This window comes from Stegodyphus dumicola, chromosome 4 (genome assembly GCF_044657685.1).
Source record: "Stegodyphus dumicola isolate Sdum_Otavi_A_Nest chromosome 4, ASM4465768v1".
Lineage (NCBI taxonomy): Eukaryota > Metazoa > Arthropoda > Arachnida > Araneae > Eresidae > Stegodyphus > Stegodyphus dumicola.
Genome location: NC_140771.1, coordinates 227234247 through 227255112, shown reverse-complemented (window position 1 = coordinate 227255112; position 20866 = coordinate 227234247). Strand labels below are relative to the sequence as shown.

Below are 20866 nucleotides of genomic sequence, written 5' to 3'. Positions count from 1 at the left end.
TGGAATAAAATACCTCTTGCAGTACGACAAAAGACATTATTGACTTGGAAATTACGGTGCAGAAAGATAGTGAAGAATAAGTAGGTAAAATATTTCTTAACATATTTCTGTAAATACAATGAACATCATCAAAACAATGTCCGAATAGACTTTGTAAATACAGATTAAACCCATTGTGTACTTGCTTTCTCTCTTTTCTGCCGATGTGTATATGCAAGTGTATTCTACTCAGTAGATTAAAAAAATTGCTGCATTTGGCATTAGCTTCCAGTCCGTTATAATTATATGAAAAGGGAAAATATTTACAACTTATTTTTCTCCTTCATTATTGCATGAAAAAATATTCTTTGCTCACCAAGCATTATAGTTTTAAATTTTATCGAAATGCATAAATTTAGTTATAAAAATAAAAATCTTTTATTTTTAAGAAATTTTGCCTTCCCCCCCCCATTGTGATTTCATGATATAAATATTTAACTCGTCCAACTAGCGGCTGGAAAATCCGTGGTTCGAATCATTGTGATATCAAGGTTAATTTTTTATGTTTCGTTTTTCATAAACTTTAATCGACTTTATAATGATACCTGAACTTGTGGGCAACATGTGGCAGGGAATAATCCTTCACCACGTGTATATGGCTGACTGAGTTTGGATTTCTTCTCAGTCGCTCTTTTAAGTACGGAAGCATGGGAGTAAATGTCATATCACCTACTTTGTGCTCTCGAGTTGTGACTGGTTAACATATTATATAGAAACTGGAAGATTTATGGTTAGAATGCTAGTGAGAGCCCAGTTGAACTTCGAAATATTTAATGGCTCCTACATCCAAAGCTTTTTCACTTGAAGTTGTATTGGGGTATTTTGAAGCAGGAGACATGAACAATAAGCAACGCCTTCGCCGGGACTCGAACCTGGACCTCTAGTTTACGTGCTGAGTGTGCTACCGTTACACCAAGAAGGCATGCAGAAAGGAGAGAGAAAATACCTCATATACTCCCGATTGGAGATAAGATAAGGGCAAATCCTAGTGGTTAGTATCGTTATGCACCCACCTTTTTTACTTTGGGCGCCACTGTAGAGACATTAGAATAATTTTTATGCGGGAGACTTGAAAAATGTGCAATGCCTTTGCCGGTACTCGAACCTGGACCTCTAGGATACTTGCGGAGTGTGCTACTGTTACACCACGAAGGCATGCAGAAAGGAGAGAGAAAATAATCTTGCTAATAGAGACCATGTTTGTGAAGAATTCCTGTACATATCATTGCCGCTAAATATTCCGTTAACCCGTCATAAAAACACAGATTTCGAACTTATCGTCTGTTGACCACTTTGTTTACAAATAAATACAGGTGATAGGTGACGGAGGACGGGGACGCCCGGTGTCTAACATAGGTAAGCAGGCATGTGTCTCGCGTCTTCCCCTATTTAGAAGCAACAACTCTCTGGAACCACAGAAGGCTGCATCAGGAGTTTAAAGTATCATACTGGAGCGATTATGGCAGTAATGAAAGTGAGGAAGGGTAGAGGAGAGCAGAGACATAAAGAAAGAGCATATGGACATACACTAGCAAAACCAATAGTAGTTACGCATACATTAATACTTAACATTAGCACGATAACGCACATAAACAGTACATACTGATTTGGGAGACATGCCCTTGATATCACAACGAACTGCAAATAAAGACATGGACACAATCTGTGCTTTGCCAACAGCGCCTAAAACTTCAATATGCTAATCATAGTTAACGTTTCTTGGCAGTTAACTTCAACCGTCGGTCATGAAGGGAAAACAAAAGTCTGTATCCAAGTGCAACAACCTCGATTAAGCATTAAATTCAAACCACAATTTTATACCGGTCATAACCGAAATGGTCTTGCAATAAAACAAACTGTCCATTTAATCTCAGCCACCACAACCCTTGGGGTTGCAGAAGGCTGGGCTGCCAGCAAATAAAAGCACAACGTAATGGACGGCACTTAAAAATTCAAAACATGCAAAAACAAATTTAACGAATAAAACTGCATGTATAAATAAATGAAATTAGACAGCGTTTAGGACAAACTAGACAGAGAGAAACGATTGCTTGTTTACTTACTTGTGATTTTTTTTTTCAATGCCTTCGTTATTGCAAGGAGTGGTGAGCTGAGAAGGCGTGAGGAGGGATTTTTACGGCGTGAGGAAATTCGGGGGCGATTTGAGGAGCAACAGGAATATCAAAAATTCGCTCAGGGCATCTTCCGAGCACCGACCCCAAAATATAACTATTAAAGGGTCGCGACCTTAAACCTTGTTGGGAGGGTGTTTAATTGGATTGCTACAGGATTTCAACAGGGAAGAAGAATAGATGTATACAGTCCAGTCCATTTAAAGCTAGAATATATTTCCCTTCCTGTTTCTAAACGTCGGTACTTTCTTTGCTTCCAGTTACAACTGTGAATTTCGTAATGAAGACGTGACGAATCTTCAAAGCTACCTTCTAGGAATATCTAAAACATCTTCACCTTTGATGCTGAAAACTTATACCCAGTTAGGCATAAATTTATCTGGTGAAGAAAACTGAAGGTATCTTCTGTCAGAAACAACAAAGCCGTAGATTCTATTAAAGATACATTTTTTACAGCGAAGTTTGAAAGGAAATTTTTTTAATTACTATTATTATTAAATTTATTTATTTTTTTTACCTTTTCTCAGCCACTGCAAATAGCTTTATAACTGGTCGTATTTTTATTATAATTTATCTTGGAGACACGTGATTTATTTTGGAAATCATCGGTCCATGCCATTTTACTACAATCTAACCTTTCTTAAATAATAAAAATAGCGGAAAACAGACACTCTAAATAAAAATAACATTTTGATTCAAATTATTATCAATGTTAACAGTTCCCTTTTTATGCAAAAAAAAGTTCATATAAAATTTTTTATATCGAAAATTCTAAAGATATGCTGTCTTTAAGTATTTCGTGATTTTGCTTTAGAATTGAATTTCATGTGTCGTAAGTGTAAAGAACATGATATTTAATTAATAAATTTTACGCACAAAACGTTAATCATAAAAACACACAAAAAAAGGCTTTGCAAGCCTTCTTACTAAGAAAACTTAACACTGATATTATAAACAGAAAAAAGACAGAAAAAAATAGAAAAACACATGCCAACACTTAACACTGCATCGGGTTTAAAATTTTTGCGATATTGCTGTTGGACAGTATATGGCGTAACAGCTGGAAAAAATGATGCTTAGTAATAAATTTTAAAAGACAAAAAGAAAAGTGTCAGCAGGAGTAAATGCAGTAGCCTGGTAGACTGCGAGCTCAGCGAGAGCGTAAACAACTTTAACAAACCCTTGTGGGCGACTGTTAAAATCTGAACGCTTTCAGATTTTTTTTTTTTTTTTATTGTTGCTTAAAATTAGCCTTGTTTTATAGGCTTTCTTTAAACTCACTCACGGTATTTATTACTACTGTGAAAACATTGCCATCGATTATTTTTAATTATTTTAAAATTTAGCTCTATGTTAAGTTTCATCTCCATTTTAATTTCTGTCTCTTTTCAAATTTAGCCTCCTTATTCTTTCCATTTTACTTGGTTCTTTATTTCAAGTAAAACACATATCTTGCATGTCATAATCTTACTTTTATTTCCTCTTCCTGAAAAAATCAAACGAATTTTAAAAATTAATTAATTAAATTTTGTCATACGCGTTGACGTAAAATAAAATTAGACAGCTGTTCAAATACCCTAAAATTTAAACATGCGCTGGAAAATGCCTATCCTTAAGAGAATTGACCCTAAGTAAAGGGGTTTTCAAACGGTCATCGCTCAGCTTTAGATACTCCTAAACTTTTTCTAACGTTTTGTGTGTTACATTTATTTATTAAATATCATGTTCTTCGCAATTAAACTATAAAATTCAATTCAACAGCAATATCACAAAATATTTAAAAGATCATATCTTTACAATTTCCAATGCACAGTCTCCTCCCACCCCCCGCTGGAGATAAAAATGTTTTTTTTTTTCGCCACAGTGTTGCCATTGCCACTGCTCGCTTTGAAATCGTTCAATTTCTTAGTCAAAAAATCATAAATGCTTAACAAAATATGAAATAGATAATAAAACAAATTCCAAATTTAAGCTTCCAGGTGCCCATATTCTGGTGGAGACGTACGTTATTTAAAATTTGATGGATCTAGGTGCCGTTGCTTATCACAGAGCGATAAACATACATACATGTATGCAGATTCCTCATTATTTAATTTCTTTAAATTTAATACAGGGCGATAATATTTGGTGGCAACAATTTGAAAAGTGATTCACCGTTTATAGTGAATAAACTCAAAATTCCAAAACGAAATTAATAGCCCTTCTGGGCAAATTACTCCTTTGGGCTAATAATAACAATAATAATAATATGTGACAGCTTCTGACACAAATTGTTCCACGTATTTAAATGCATTCACTATTTTATGCAAGTTCTGTTATATTTTATGAATTTATTTTGTTTTTATAAATTTTAAAAAGATCATTTTTCATTTTAAAATATTCTCTTGTTCATAGACAATTACTACCACTTTTCTATTTTTGAAAAAACTAAAATATTAAATAAAATTTGATATTTTTTATAACAAAATCTACAAGCTCTTTGTTAAAATTTTCATGACTGACTACAGAACGTAGCATATGAATAACTCGCAAAAGATGGCTTGGCTGACCTTATTTTATGAAAGCAGTGACCAGGGGGAGGAGAATACATTTACTGAATGTTTTTGCTAACATGACTTCTGAAATTAAAAGAAATGAACAGGGACTCATAATGTGTTGAACGCATATGGGCATTAAAATCTCTGATTCTTTCAATATTTTATAACATGCAAGAAAAACTTGTTTTGGATTATCTCAAACTGGTGTCGCGGCTTATTCTTCTGCTCGACCATTAATTGAGCACAAGAAGTCATAAAATAAAAAGCGGTGAAACCCGATAAGATGTTACATCATAAACTTTAAAATGAGGATTCCTTGCTTTTCGTACTTAACATCCAGGATATGAAAGCGTATCCTGGATGATATGTAACATAAACCGAAGAATACAATACGTGATTCGTATTTTTAATGTTTTTCCTTGATTGATTTGACAGGTACCGATACATACAAGCGTATGATTAGCAAGAAGATGTTTTTTTCTCTTCAGCACCTAATGCATTACACAAAATTTAGGTCGTAAATTTCTTATCAGATAGCTTAAAAGCCTAAAACAAGCTCAGAAAATAAAGCTTTCCGAATACTCAGAAAATTAATATGAATAAGCTTTACATCTTTTATGCAAAACACATAAAATATTATTAAGAATTTTGTACATTTGTAAATAATTTTAATGAAATTATATGCGAAATCGCAGTATTTCTTTTTTTTTTTTTTTTGGTGGGGGCGAGTTGGGGGGGGTAGTTTTGGGGGGTGTAAGGAGAAAAGCATTGCGAAAAAGTAAGACCACAGGGACAAGTCTATTTAAATTGAATAACTGACTATCTCGTTAAATTGGCTGACTGATCGGAGATTAGGAGACCCAGTCTCCAAATCCTGATGGTGAAAAATCATCATTCATCACCTTTTTAGTTCCAGCATCACTGAGTCATTGTATTATTTTGAAGCAGAAAGATGTGAAAAATGCGAATGCCCTTGCTGGGACTCGAACCTAGACCTCACGAATGCGCGCTGGGTGTGTTACCGTTACACCACGAAGGCATGCAGAAAGGAGGAAGAAAATACCTTATATCATGATATCAAAAATTTGGAAGAATTGTAACATGCATTTTAAAACTTAATTACTCTAAACTAAATTATTTAAATTTTTACTGTGATACATTAATGATTTAGAAAACTTAAACCATAAAATTTAACTATAAAGTTACAGTTCGTATTAGAAATTATAACCATGCTACAAAGCCAGTACCAGATAGTATCAGAAATTACGCTTGTTTCTCTTTAGACCTGTCTTCCTTGGACGACAGGTCTCTAATTAGAGCACTACACGGAAAAGGATTAGCAAAACTGCGAATAAAACCGTTAACATGTCTGCAGCCTTTACTCTAATCTAGAAATATGGCCTAAACTCTCCACCCTGTATTTTCGCAATCACACTTTTATCTATTCGTTCATCTGTCGTAATGTTTTTCTAGAAAGGAAACGAGGTGTAATAATATGCGTATTATCTGCAGTTATAGTCAGCATTAAAACGAGCTGGATGAAGCTTTCAGAAAATGCTCATAACGAATATTTTCAAGAATGTTGCAAATTAACGCCAAAATTTAAAAATAAAAATAACTCCATTTCAAAATAAAAAGACATTCAAATATACAGGAAATGTTATCAATAGCATTTCCTATGATGGTATATGTATATTCATGAAATAAAATTTCTGAAATATTTGAATATTAAAAGGCTTCAACCTTAAAATTACATCTTTGATGTAAAAGCCGTGTGATCTTATAATAATAACATCCGCTACAGATATTATGTTCTATTGATTATGTGTTTATATGATTATTGTGTCACATAAAACCTTGGGATCTTTTTTAAAAATTCCTTTAATACCATTCTCACATTAAAAAATTCTTTTTCACATAAGAACACGAAAAATTGTATACGAAATCTGATATATGAAATCATTTGTGCGTATATATATATATATATATATACCGTACGTATTATACATATATATATATATATATATATATGTTTCTGCACATATATTATATATGTACGCACAAAAGACTTCATAGAAGATGGTATAGGGTATAGGGTATACGATATATATGGACGTGGTATATGGAAAGGATGGATACTTGGAGATGGTATGCGCAGTGTTTTTTCTATTATAAATTATATATATAATATACACGCAGAAAAGTGTGTGTGAATGTGTATATACTGTTATGTTTCCGCACGGGTTCGTTGATTTGGAGTGATTGCTGACAACACTTGATGAAGAATCAGACACAATTTATTTAGCCAGTATTACTCAGGACAGTTTCAAAATCAAGTTTACAGTAGTCAACAAACTACGACAAACACGCTGACGTAATCAGCAATACAGCCTTCAGGCTATCAGGCTATAACGGTGAAGACAGCTTCACGGCAAGGCACCAGAGTACAGCTTCCGGACTCGGTTCGGTCGTCCCTTGAAATCTACGCACTCTCGACACCCCAGCCTTCAGGCTATCATGCTATAACGGAGAAGACAAATTCTCGGCAAAGCACCAGATTTCAGCTCCCGACTCTGTTCGGTCGTTCTTGGAACTCAACGTACTCACCAGACACTAGAACTCGCGGCGCACTCGACGATACACTCGATAGACTCGACGATGCACTCGCTAGACTCGCGATACTCTCGACGATCAACTTGCTAGACGAGGCAATGACTGACTCATTCGCTAGACTCTCACTAGACTGACACTGACTCACTCACTGCTACTCCGCGTGCAGACAGGATTTACATAGCTTTCGGACTGCCTTCGAGCTCATTCTGTTCCAAATCGGTAAGAATTCGGTCTAGAAGATTCTCCATCCATCTATGGCATATCGCCAGTTTTGTCGCCAAATGGCCGATTTCTCGCTAAACATGGAAACCCTGCCTTCCCTTGCCATTTTCTGGCAATCCTAAACGTGCTTTGCTGGGAAGTTCTCTTACCGCACCTGGACATTTCGTAACAATATATATATATATATATATATATTGTTACGTATTGTTACGAATATATTGTTACGAACAATATATATATATATATATATATATTCGCTATACTTATATTTAGGAAATTTTTGCACTCGCTATAAAAGCCCGAATAGAAGGTTTGATTGTGATACTGCAAAACTGACCGAAAAATTTAATTTCAAAATTTGCATTATTTGACGTCATTTATAATTTTCACTGAGGGAACGGATAATAAGTAAATTAGAATAATTCGAGGTTGATTCTTTTCCCTTTAAACATAATTGTATTATTTTATGATTTCCTAGTTCTTTTCTTTTTTAGAATTTTGTTACATTTTTAAGCCGAAAGAATTTTTACAGAACTAATTTATAAAATTGTAAAGCCAAAAATTACATTATTAATATGCTCATGAAGTTTGATTACTTTACCATCATAATCTGGTAACCGTTAAAAAATCATTAAAATGCAAACATTTTTCATTTGCCATTAATGCAGTGCCTGCCAATGTTTTCAAGAATATCAAATTATATAACATTTTATGAATAAGAGCTTCATTTTGAAAAAAACTTTTATGGATTAATAATTTTCTGAATTGGCATAGAATTGCTTGCTGCTTAATCTCCTAACATCAGAAGCCCTTTTTCTGAATGATATCTTAATTTTTATTTATGTACAAACGCCAGCATTTTGCTTTTCGAGTAGTGTACGGCCCATGATTATTATCTCCGATTTGGATAAAAAATATTTTAGTCAATGTTTTTCGTATAGGAAACACGATTTTCGTGTCTTATTTCTTATTACGGGTATTTTTTGGGGGGTAGGGAGTACAACAACAAAATCGAAAACAAGCAAAAATGCTTGTAGAGTTATTAGACATTTTTGAAGCAGAGGACATGAAATATATGCAGTGCTTTCACCGGCACTCGTACCTGGACCTCTCGAATACACGCCGAGTATGCTACCGTTACACCACGAAGCATGCTGGAAGGAGAAAGAAAAAAAGCTTAAAAATCGAGTAATGATAATTTCAGCTTAAGTGGATCGAGCTTAAGTGGATCGAAACATGTAAAACAGAAGTAATCCAACATATGAAAATTTGAACTAAAATTATAAAAACAAAATTAAAAAGATGAAAACAGGAACTAGTTTTTAAAAAAGGTACCATTAGACAAACAAGATTTTGGAATTTTATACTCAGTCTTTTTAAATTGAAATTATCATTGTTATATTTTCTTCCCGACTTGTTTTTGATTTAAAATTTAGGTACATTTTTATTTTTTCATGCATGAGATTGCTTCCATTTCCACGTTTTGTTTTGTTCCTTGGACCTCGGTCTTTTTGAAATTTTCTTCACTCCTTACTTCAGTCTCTGTAGAGTTTGGACTGATAAATACATAAATTATTTTAATTATTTTTCTGAGATTATTTTAGGTTTAAAACGTTAACGTGTGTTGTTGTTGGTTCAACAGACTTATTTATTTTCTTCTTTGCTTGCACCAACTCCCTGATGACGATGCAGCTAAAGATGTAAATTTCTGCTTATTTCATTTTTGGCTTTTGCATATGTTTGTTCCGAATCCAATATGGGATGAATTTAAAAAATATTCATTACTCTAATGCTGCCCAGGCGGAAAAGTAGTTAGTACCGCACGAAATTCTAACTGCCGTACCAAAGGTTCCGGGTTCGAATCTCAAGACATAAATGTAATTTTTCCCTCGTTCCAAGGGAGCAATGGTGGCCCTTTGACATTTTTCCGGTCCAAACCTGGGATAGGAATGAGGCAAATAATCCAAGAATATTTCATCTTAATTAAACAATCAATCTTTAATTAAATAATAAAATTGGAATGGATGATTAAGATTATATACCTTCGTTAATTTCTGTTTCTTTTTTTAAGTCCAAAGGGCCAGTTTGCCCAGAAGGACAATTAATTTCGTTTTGGCATTTTGGGCTTTTCAATTTTGGGCTTTCAGGTCGCTTTTCAAATTGTTGCCACCAAATATTACAGCCCTGTATTATATTTAAAGAAATTAAACAATAAAGAATATGCATAAATGTATGTATGTTTCTCGCACTTTGATAAAACAACGGTACCTAGAGCCATCAAAGTTTCAATAACGTACGTTTCCACACGAATATGGGCATCTGGAAGCCCAAATTTGGATTTTGTTTTATTATCTATTTTGTAAATCTTTAACGAATTTTTTATTAACAAACTTAACGATTTAAAAGCGAGCAATGGCAACACTGTACGGGATGTTTTTTTTTCCCTCCAGCGAGCGCTTTTTTTTTTTTTTTTTTTTTTTTTTTTTGTGGGAGGAGGGGAAAGGGACAGAGAGAGAGATCAAGCATCTGCATGTAATTAAATAACATCTGCACTTAAGATTTTTTTTAAGTTTCTTTTTTCTATAATTTTCAAAAAACACATCATAACCCATACACAGAAACATTTCAAAACCACTAAAAAGTGGTATGACAAATTTTCAGTACGTTTATAAGGTATTTCTCCCACTTCCTTAGAGGTACTTCGTGATGTAACGGTAGCACGCTAAGCCGGTATTTCAGAGGTCCGTGGTTCGATTCCCGGCGAAGGCGTTGTTAATTTTTCATCTCTCTGGCTTCAAAAAATCATAATGACTCTACACGTTTACTACGGTTTAATGACCTAAGTAAAATAATTTTTTTTTTCAAGAAACACTACAAGTCTAGCTATTTAGTCAGTAACATCTAGGGGTATCTCAGGGAAAGAATATTAGTTATCACCGCTACTTAAAATTTTTAGAAATTCTAAGTACAAAGCTCATTTTTCAATTTTATTTACTAGAACATTGAATGGTTTTTAAGCGTTTTAAATTTCACCGGCAACGTCAAAAATTTTTAAATCGTATTCTGCTGTTTCTGCATCGTATGATTTTCTGAAAGCTTTTTTATTCAATTACTTCTGCTGTACATCGGAAAATACTGTTGATTGTAATTACAGAAGATCTTTAACATGTAGCGTTGGGTACAATACATATGTACTACATAAAGCTTTAATAAAATCTCGGAAAGCTGTATTAGTTTATAATATATTCCAAACCCCTATTGCTTACATTGCATTATCATGTAATTAAATAACATAAATCATTTGCGCGTGCTGTGAAGCAGAACCTGTCAGGTAGGACTTTTTCAATTTTCGCTGTCGCCACTATTATCCCTGCTAAAAGACAGTGTTTTCCCTGTCAGAATTGTGTCGGCAGAGTTAGACTTAAAAGAGCATTCACCAGGTGTCAAAAAGAATTATGAAAGAAAAATAGATAAATTAGTAAAGAACTAGAAAACGTTGAAGGGTGCCAGTGTTAAAGCAAGGTCGAAAACAGTAATTTAATTTACGCCGATATGTCTGAGAGTTTGCTTCGAACACGGAGGAAATTTTTTTTGTACTTGAATTGGCAATGCTTTGCTTTGCATGTTGTTGATTTCTGAGGTGGGGGGATTTTGTGTACTCAAAGTATGCTAAAAATGGGAATATTTTATGTAAATATTATGTTTTCAAATTTAAATATCACAGCTATTTTTTCCTTAAAGATTTTTTTTAATTTTTATTAGCTCAAAGGGCGTTAGCCCAGAAGGATTTTTAATTTCGTTTTGGCATTTAGCGTTGAAAACTTTAAATGTCGGTTCACTTTTCAAATTGTTGCCACCAAATATTATTCCCTGTATTATATTTAAAGAAATTAAATAATGACGAACCTGCATAGATGTATGTATGTTTCTTGCATTGTTATAAAACAACGGTTCCTAGATGATATCCTGCATCTCCAAGAAAGATCTTTTAGGAAGATTCACAGTCAGTTCCGTAAACCGCATACGGCACTTTTGTACGGTTCGAGAGTAATAATAACATTTATTACAATATCTTAGTTTATATGTCTCTGGATGCTTCTTAAAATAAAATAAATTTGAGTTCGACATACTTCTGAATTTTTCTGCTTTTGAGCTGCTTTATGCCTTAAGTTTTTATTCAAATTAGACGGAATTTCGTAGATCGCAGGTCATACTTCATAAGGAAAAAATTTGGCAATTTCCGAAAATTGGAACAAGTCTGATAGTTTGGGAACCGTTTTCAATAGACACTGATATTGCACCGAATGAGCTACAACTTGAGATGAAAGACCTGCAATATGATAAAAAAAGATTTAAAATAATTGTGACAATCGTAAAGAAGTCTGCAAAACTTACAGCACCTTTAATCCAAGCTACTTCGATAAACTTAAAGATTTTACTCAAGAAAATATTGGTTATTTTTATATCAACCTACATATAGGAACAAATATCTTTTATCGTGAACCTCAATGAAAGGTTTTACGATAAAGCATCACTGATGATCATTTATAGGCAGATTTAAGATTCCCAGTAAACACCTGAAATTCAAAGGGACGTAAAACAACGGTGAATGATGTAAAGCTCATCATTCGTCTCATGAAAGAAATGGTTGTCAGAAATTTATTTAGTTTTTCATTGTATATCAATATTTCCTTGATTATAATAAACACTATTTGCAGCCTGCCGTTTGGTTTTAATTCCAAATGTTACTCTTTGGCCAAACGGTTGTTCTAGGCCCAGATTTTCTCTTAATGGACGATAGCCCGTTTAATGGACGTCTATTGGATAAACACTTTTAAAGGAAAAATTTTTACGTGAATTGCCTGTGGAGAGTTCCAGTTGCAACTGGTTAGCTTCAGGTATACGAATCTGAATTGTCGAATCCCAATCCTGTTATATTGTACATCTTAACACACCAACACTAAGCACGTCAGTTACCTCTACAAAGCCAGCAGGAACTCAAATATCTCCCCTAGGTGCTAATGATAGTTTGCTGATTATTTATGACTTATCTCATGGTCTAATCAGCTGCATGAAAAGATGTGTTGGCGCATGTTTGTCAGTCCACACTTAACGTATTAAGCATTTATTCATTCCGCCGCCCAGACAGTATAGTGTTTAGGGGAGTAAACCGCTGAGTTGGCTTACCACGCAGGTATAGATATATTCATGCAGAATTGGTTACCAACTCAGAGGGAGTCAACAACTAGCTGCCAGGCCGCAGCCCTGGGCAGCCCCGGCTGAGCAGACGACATTTATAAAAGGCAAAAAAGAAATATACATGTGCATACAAGGCACTTGAAGAAGAGTAAAACAATGTCAAAGAAATATGCATGTGAATACAAGGCACTTAGTGTTTAGTGCACTTAGTGTTCACTTAGTGTCTGTGATCCCGAAGGGCCCGAGTTCGAATCTTGGAGAAGACATGGATGCAAATTATCTGTTCCCTCATAGGAGATAACGGTGGCCGCCTATTAGGTGCCTTCACAAAAAAATGGTCACCCCTTCTATCCTTAGGAATGGCCAACGACATTAAAAATTCGATTAAAAAATTAAAAATTCGAGAAAAGCCAAACAATAGTTTTCCCTAAAATGTTTACTGTACAATTCTACGACATCTAAATAGCATAAAATATCTGTATGCGGAAACACAGAACTTTCATTTTAATATATATATATGTGTGTGTGTGTGTGTGTGTGTGTGTGTGTGTAAAATATAATAAAATACAATGGTTGCTTTAAAAAACGATTACAGACCTCAAAATTAACTATTCTAGATTATATATTGTCCCCCTAAATTCATCTGTTCTCCCAAATTCGAGATTTTTTCATGTTACGTAACAACCTAAAATTAACCAATCACAGGTTAGCTGTGCTTATGCATCATACTTAGTATAAATACTCTTTGCAAAACAACTACGTCATTCTTTCTCCTTGCTTCTACCCTGCAAACAACTCTGTACCTCTTATGCTGTCCTGTCTAAAATGCTTACGTCGTACTTTTAAAACCAGTGTATATAAAAATTATCGTATTTCATTACGATTGGATAAATGTCTACTAAGATGGTTTGACATGAGTGAAAATAAAGATTGTGCTACTTCAAGCTCACTTGTGTTTAACTACGTCATCATACCTTTACCCTCAGCCTCTGTCTTTTCAGCCACGACGAATATTAGAATATTAGAAAGCTAGAAAGTACCGGATTCCTCTTACGCAATTAAAATACTGCATATATATGTGTAATGAAACTTTAAATTTTGTACACCAATGTATATGTACTGTTTTCAAGGATCTTTATGTACATCTTTTATTATGGAAATGATGAAATATTTTCAACAAAAATATCAAACTGAATGAGTTTTAGTATTTCATATGGAAAAATGCATTTAAGTTTCAGTTCTAATAATGCTGTAGCATTTTCTTCTCTTACTTCGCAGAGAGCTCGCATTGATAAAATTACCAAAAATTTTTCTCTCTCTCTTTTTAAGCCGAAGAAACACAAATAATACATGAACTGAGATTCCAAAAAGTATTTTAAAATATTTTGTTTAAAGAAGTGACAACTACAGTAGTTTTTCGAATTTTTAGTATCACATGAGAAAAGAACTGAGAAACAAAATATTTCATTTCAGTCATTGCCTGCCTATTTAAAAATGTCTTCCATTTTAGCTTCATTACTTAATCTAAAATTAATATACTGTGTATACACAGAATATGCAATCATAGTCAATTAATATAGTCTTTGTGCGACTTTATGATGCACTATAATTTTAACCTTTATTCAAAAAAAAGAAAAGTCTCATCTCAAACTTGGACGCTTCTCAGAATCATCAACAATTAAAGTAATCTTTTTATGATTTTAGAAAAGCGCTATAATTCATGTCTTTAGTTAAAAAAATTTCTTATCTCAAAGTTAGGTGCATCCCAGATTGAATAAAATGCTTCGTCACTAATAATTAGAATAAGAAAATAAATAAGTAAATAAATATATAAAACCGCCAACAAACGTCAATTATGCAAATTAGATGCCCTTGACTCTTGCTTCAAGCGACACTAGTGAGAAGGCCAAGGTTTCCACTTTCAAAAACTGAATCAAAGTGCCAATTACGCGCCAAGAGATTTTTCTCCCCTTATTTTTTAATACCTTCATTTCATTTTTTACCCGTCCAACCGTTGCAACAGCGATGCTAACCATGTGAAAATATCCTACTATTAAGAAGTCAATTTGGAACTATTAAGCGTTCTGGTAGACAGCCTGGCAAACCGGTACCCATAAATGAAAATTTTCCTTCGATGAGACATCGCTTCAAATAATTTCCCGCTTAAATTTCTTTTCTTTAGTTGGCAACTTCTAATGCAACAACCTTGGAACCCATACGCCAGATAGGCATTGCGAATAAAATCAAATATATCAAATCAAAATAAAATTTGCGAAATCTGAAAGACGAATTTTCAAATAAAATTGCAGTAAATTTTATTATTGATTCAAATTTATAAGTAAATAAGTAATCAATAGCATTTATGTTGACAGCATTCGTATTTTTAAAATTAATTACAAAAAATCGAAACGTTTCCTCGAACAGCAATTTTCGTAAATTATGAGGACAAATTTTAATTATCCAATACAAGTTTAAATAATTGAATATTGCGTATTTTTAATTCAGATTAGCAATTATTTAAACCATAAGTTCACCACTCGAAAACTAAATTAATTAATTCTATATTATTCATCAATTCTCAGCATTCAATTTCATGAGTGAACATATTGAAATCAATATTAATATAGAAACAAGTATTTTGTAACTCAGATGATTTATAAAGCTTTGCTGAGCATTTTCTAGTCGTGATGTATATGTTATTCCAGGGAGCTGCTTATATATTAGCAGATATTTCTTACCTTTATAGTCCCGACAACTGTATCTCACTATATGCCCGCTTCTGCAATAAATATATTACCAAACAGGCAAAAATATCCCCGTGTACCCTAATGTACCAATAACAAGAAAATTATGAATGTGATTTGCTTTTTCCAAAACAAATTATCTATTAGTTTCATACTTTAACTGCATAAATGTTTCGCTTCCGTATAATATATACTTTCATAAGTGATATATAATTTATTTGAATGAGAATTAAAAACAAGCTCAAAAATGTTCACTTCGAAACTCAGTGGTATACTTAATTACATAGCACAGACATTACGTACCTTCAGACAGTTACAGTTTTAAAAATTACACGATTGCAAAAATTCATACAGTTACAATTACCAATTTGCTATTAAAAACAAATATACCTAGAATCTAAGTAACGCTATGAAAGATAGAATTAATTCAGTTTTGAAATAAATTTTACGATAACTGTCTTTCAGTAATGTATGCAACTCGCAACTTGGGCACATACATTTAGAAATATTATCTATAAATCATCCTAAGATCCAATTTTATAATATGATAATATCCAATTTTCTAACATATGTTAGATATGTATAATATTCAATTTTCTAACATATGTTAGATATGTATAATATTCAATTTTCTAACATATGTTAGAAAATTGTATATTATACATAATTGCAAGAGTTTATATAATCTATAGAAATAAAACTACTAAATGTAATCTACAGAATTTTATTTACTAGTTTAAATTGATTGTTGGAAATATACTTATTTTTATTTCATATACTAGTTAAGGCAGTTTTATTAACTAAGAAAATTATGCTAAATAAAATTTTAATCTCGATGGAGGTAATAACAATTCTTAAATGAAAATAATTACACAGTATTAGTTGATATTATGTACAGTAAAACTTTAAAAAATATTAATTTTTTAATTATTATTTATTGGAAAGGATATATTTTTTGGAAGCACAGTAAAAATATTTATTTGAAGTATATTGAAAACTAAAGTATTTATTATAGATGTTTATTGGAAAGTACGTCATAATTTAAGGAAATATCCATAGTTAATTTCAGAACAATAAAATAAACAGTTTTATATACAGTCTAATTAAATGACGTGTAATTTAACTGTTCGATTAGTAAAACTTATCTTGTAAATGTTCGAACATCTATTTTTTTTTTTAACATTCTAAAACTTGTGTTAAAGAATTTTCTGTTTTCATAATGATACAAATTATTTTATTTAAGCAATATAAATATGTAAAAAAATCTTCTCAGACAAATCATTTTTTCTGTTTCTCGAATCTAGACAGCACAGTTATATACGTTTTATTAATCGATATGTTCATACTATAACCCTATTTATGTCGCGACACATAATTTAAAAACAAAATTTCATGCGTGTCAAAACTCATACATTACTAGCTCCTACATTACATATTCACATTTTATAGCATTACAATAATCAACAGAACTGCTATCAAATGATGTCCTCAACAGAACGAATTAACTCAACATCGAAATAAATTCAAGAACAAAGAACTTACTTTTCTAAAACTATTTTTTTCAACCATTATTAAAAAAAATCACACTACAAATTATTTTAATTTAAAAAAACTAACTGTAAATTTTTCACAGTGTGATGTGCGTAACGTAATTTAAAGCCATTCTTCAATAAATATTTGAATAAAACAATGAGTGTAGAGTGAGCTAAATTAGAATCTGAATGTTTTTAATTTGGATGTTATGCAAAGTTAAGCTAAAAAAATTTTCAGGTACAAATTTTGTTGATATTAGCTACACAGGCATTGACTCTTTATATAAATTTTCCAGGTAATTACAAATTTTCACAGTGAAATATTTTATTCGTTTCACAAAAAATTTATTAAGAAATAGTTAAGAAAGTTTACCTTTTGTTTATCTTACATTAATGTGTAATTAAATCAACCAAGTGGTACACAACATTACTTTTAGTATTTTGAATTTATACTGGAGATTTAGTTTATTAGGAATGCAAGTCATTACATACAGAACTGTTACATTAAAATTCGTCAAATAAATTTTTTAATTGAATTCTTACAATCCTGAAAATTTTTTAAGAAAAATTTTGCAAAAATCTCGAAATCTACTGGAAAATTTCTATTTTGAAAATGCTTCAGAATTATTAAGTTAGATATTTCGTGCTTTCACGCACGGAGTAAAACGTGTCAGGAAACATACCTTGTCAGTGTTTGTCAAGCGGGCGACATGATGATGGCGTTCAAGTCCGTTTCCAAGGCAACGGGAGAAGGAAAGAGAGAGAGAGTGAAGACAATGCCGTCCTTAACCGACGACGAGTTGGAGACGAACTACCGAAAAAGTTCGCTTTCACTTTCTCCTTCCGTCCCTCCTTCCTTTCCCATTCGCTAAATAGGTGGGGTGGTCGGTCACGTGATGAGACTGAAACCTTTGCTGACGGACAGACAGACGAAGCAGATTTTGACCTCGGCATTCCGACTTAGGTGCCGCACTTTGCGTAAACTTCAAGAGCAGCGGAAGAGATCTTCTTAAGTGCATTGGTAGTTCGAGTGTTCTAACATAACCTAGAACAGAATACCTGCAAGAATAAATACATACAAATTTTTAAAAATATATATTATTGCTATCACATTATCCTATTATAATCTAAATATAAAAATGTTCATAGATACTTATTTATATACTTATTAAATTTTTATCATTTATATTGCCATTTATTGAATATTTATATGAAAATATTAATGAATAGAGATGCATACAGAAGAAAAATTAATTTATGTGAATGAAAATGTATAAATATGCAGAAATTTAACATAGCACTTCTCATTTTAAGCATGCAGGACTGAAGCATTATTACCTTTGAAGGATTATTTATTACATCCACAGCATGAAAGCATAGAAAAGACAAAATTAATTTTGTGAAGGTACGTTGGAAATGTATAATATATATACATATATGGAAATAGAAATTTAGGTATACATATTAAATATATAGAGCTAAATCGGGAGGCAAAGGTAATATTCCATACTTTATTAGCCTAAAGAGCCTAAGTTCAAAAAGAACTATTAATTTTGTTTTTGAAATATTACATGGGTTCACTAAGAATGTCGGTTCACTTTTCAAATTGTTGCCACCAAATATTAGAACCCTGTGTTATATTCAAAGAAATTAAATAATGAAGAAACTGCATAAATATGTGTACGCTTCTTGCATTGTGATAAAACAACGGTACCTAGAGCCATCAAATTTTGAATAACGTACGTCTAAACACGAATATGGGCATATGGAAGCCCGAGCTTGGAATTTGAAATTTGTTGCATTATCTACTTCATATTTTGTCAAACATTAAAGGATTTTTGATTAACGAACTCAAAGATTTCAAAGCGAGCAATGGCAACACTGTAGGGCAAAAAATAACTTTTTATCTCCAGTGCCCGAGACTCTATCGGAAATCCTAAAGATATGCTCATTTTAAAATTATTTTGCGGTATTGCTGTTGAATTGAATTTTATGGTTTAAGTGGGAAGAACACAATATTTAATAAATAAAGGTAACCCACAAAACGTTAAAAAAACTCCCCTTTAGGCGAATTGTAAAATATGAAACCTTTCGAATTTTATTTTTTTAATCTTTTTTTTTTTTTTATATATTAAAAGAAAATAAAAGAAGTAAAATGCTAAAGATCGGTCAAAAGAAAATTTCATATTGTGCTGAATATGTTAAAGAAATCAAGCCTCTACTTAAAATTCGCTGGCAGTATAAGACATCTACCATTTATTTATTAAAATTTTACACAGGTACTTGATTTCATGACGAAACTACTGGCTTATTAGCAAAACAATTCGATCTACTTGGAAACAATAATCATACTAAAATTCGTAATTTTGCATTCAATTCTTACTACCTTTTTATCGTGGCGTAAATTAATTTCAGGATTGTAAAGATTTAATTAAAAACTTTCTTGGCGAGTTATGTGATGACTTGTAATCCTAATATATTAAGTCTCCAATATAAATTTAGGATACTAATAGCAATGTTGTGTATCACTTAGTTCAATTAATTGCACATTAATGTAGTTCAAAATATAAACTTTTGTTCTTATTTTTTAATAAAATTTGTTTAAAACGAATAGAGTGTTTTACAGTAAAAATTTAAATGACTTTATATGCATTTAATTACCTGAAAATTTTATATTAAGAGTCAATACCTGTATAGCGAATACCAACAATGTTTTGATATCGTTATGATAATTAAAATTTATAAAATTCATATAATTTCTGAATAAAGATATTCATAATTGAAGATTATACAAATCTTTTTCGAATTTAAACAATCATTGGCACAGAATTATACTGCTTAAATATTTAATTTGCAGTTTGTATGTTCCATGAGATGTAACCTTGGGAGTCAAATGATAGTAGACCACATGACTTCCTAGTACGGAATGTTAAATTATATTACTTATACAAAATATAAAAAAAATAAATTATGTAAATTAATTATAAAAAATAAATTATGTAAATTAAGTTATATAAATTATAAAAATATATATATTAAAAATTGAAAGATATAGAAAACAATATAATAACAAATACAGTTATAAACAATCAAAAAAGAATTTTTACGGTTAAATTTACAGTTTCTATGCAAAAACAAGCAATTCGGCCAGCGGGCAAGAAGGAAGATTTTTCGATGCACAAAACTGAATGTTTATTTTTCCTCTCTCTCGGCAAAAGACAGTGAACCCGTAGAAAATAACTTAATTTATTGTGGACGCTACGCTGATTCAATATATAAGATAATTTAATAACTTAAATAATAATTCCAGAATGGATTAAGCATAATTTAATTCGGAATAATAAAAGAAGACGTTGCTTTGTTGCTGCGAAGCTTTGTTCTACAACTATAACCTGCAGGTTAACTAAAGGCATGAAAACCTTAACCGGAAGATAAGAACAAAATAAATCCATCATTTTTAAAGCAAAAAATCCACAATTTACAAACATAACATATAAGAATAAAGAAACATATCTCACTGAGACGAGTGAGAGAGTGGATATATATATATATATATATGCATATCTTTATATACTTTTGGTTCGGTCGACTGCAGCCAAAATAGGAGTTCACATGTACATGTTATAGCAGTCCTATTTACAAAACTTCAACGTTCTGAGGCTACCCGTTTTTCAGTTATGCGAGATACATACATACATACAGACGTACAGACGCCCCGAAAAAATCTCTTCTGAATCCATTTCAAGTCAGTTTTATAATTCCTTTGGGGAAAAAGACTTCTTTATTCTGTTCTTACGCCCAGATGTCAAGCAAAAACATCTTTAAATTGCATTTGATAGCGGTCAAAA

At 32.0% G+C, this 20866-nt stretch overlaps 1 protein-coding gene across 1 annotated transcript in view; it reads right to left on the bottom strand.

Moving 5' to 3' along the window:
* Nucleotides 1-17860, bottom strand: part of LOC118181790 (metabotropic glutamate receptor 2-like) — a 170846-nt gene extending 152986 nt beyond the window's left edge. The window contains exon 1 of the mRNA XM_085816064.1: nucleotides 17702-17860. The gene's annotated coding sequence lies outside the window, so the exon portion shown is untranslated. The remainder of the gene's footprint in view (nucleotides 1-17701) is intronic.
* Nucleotides 17861-20866: the final 3006 nt, after the last annotated feature.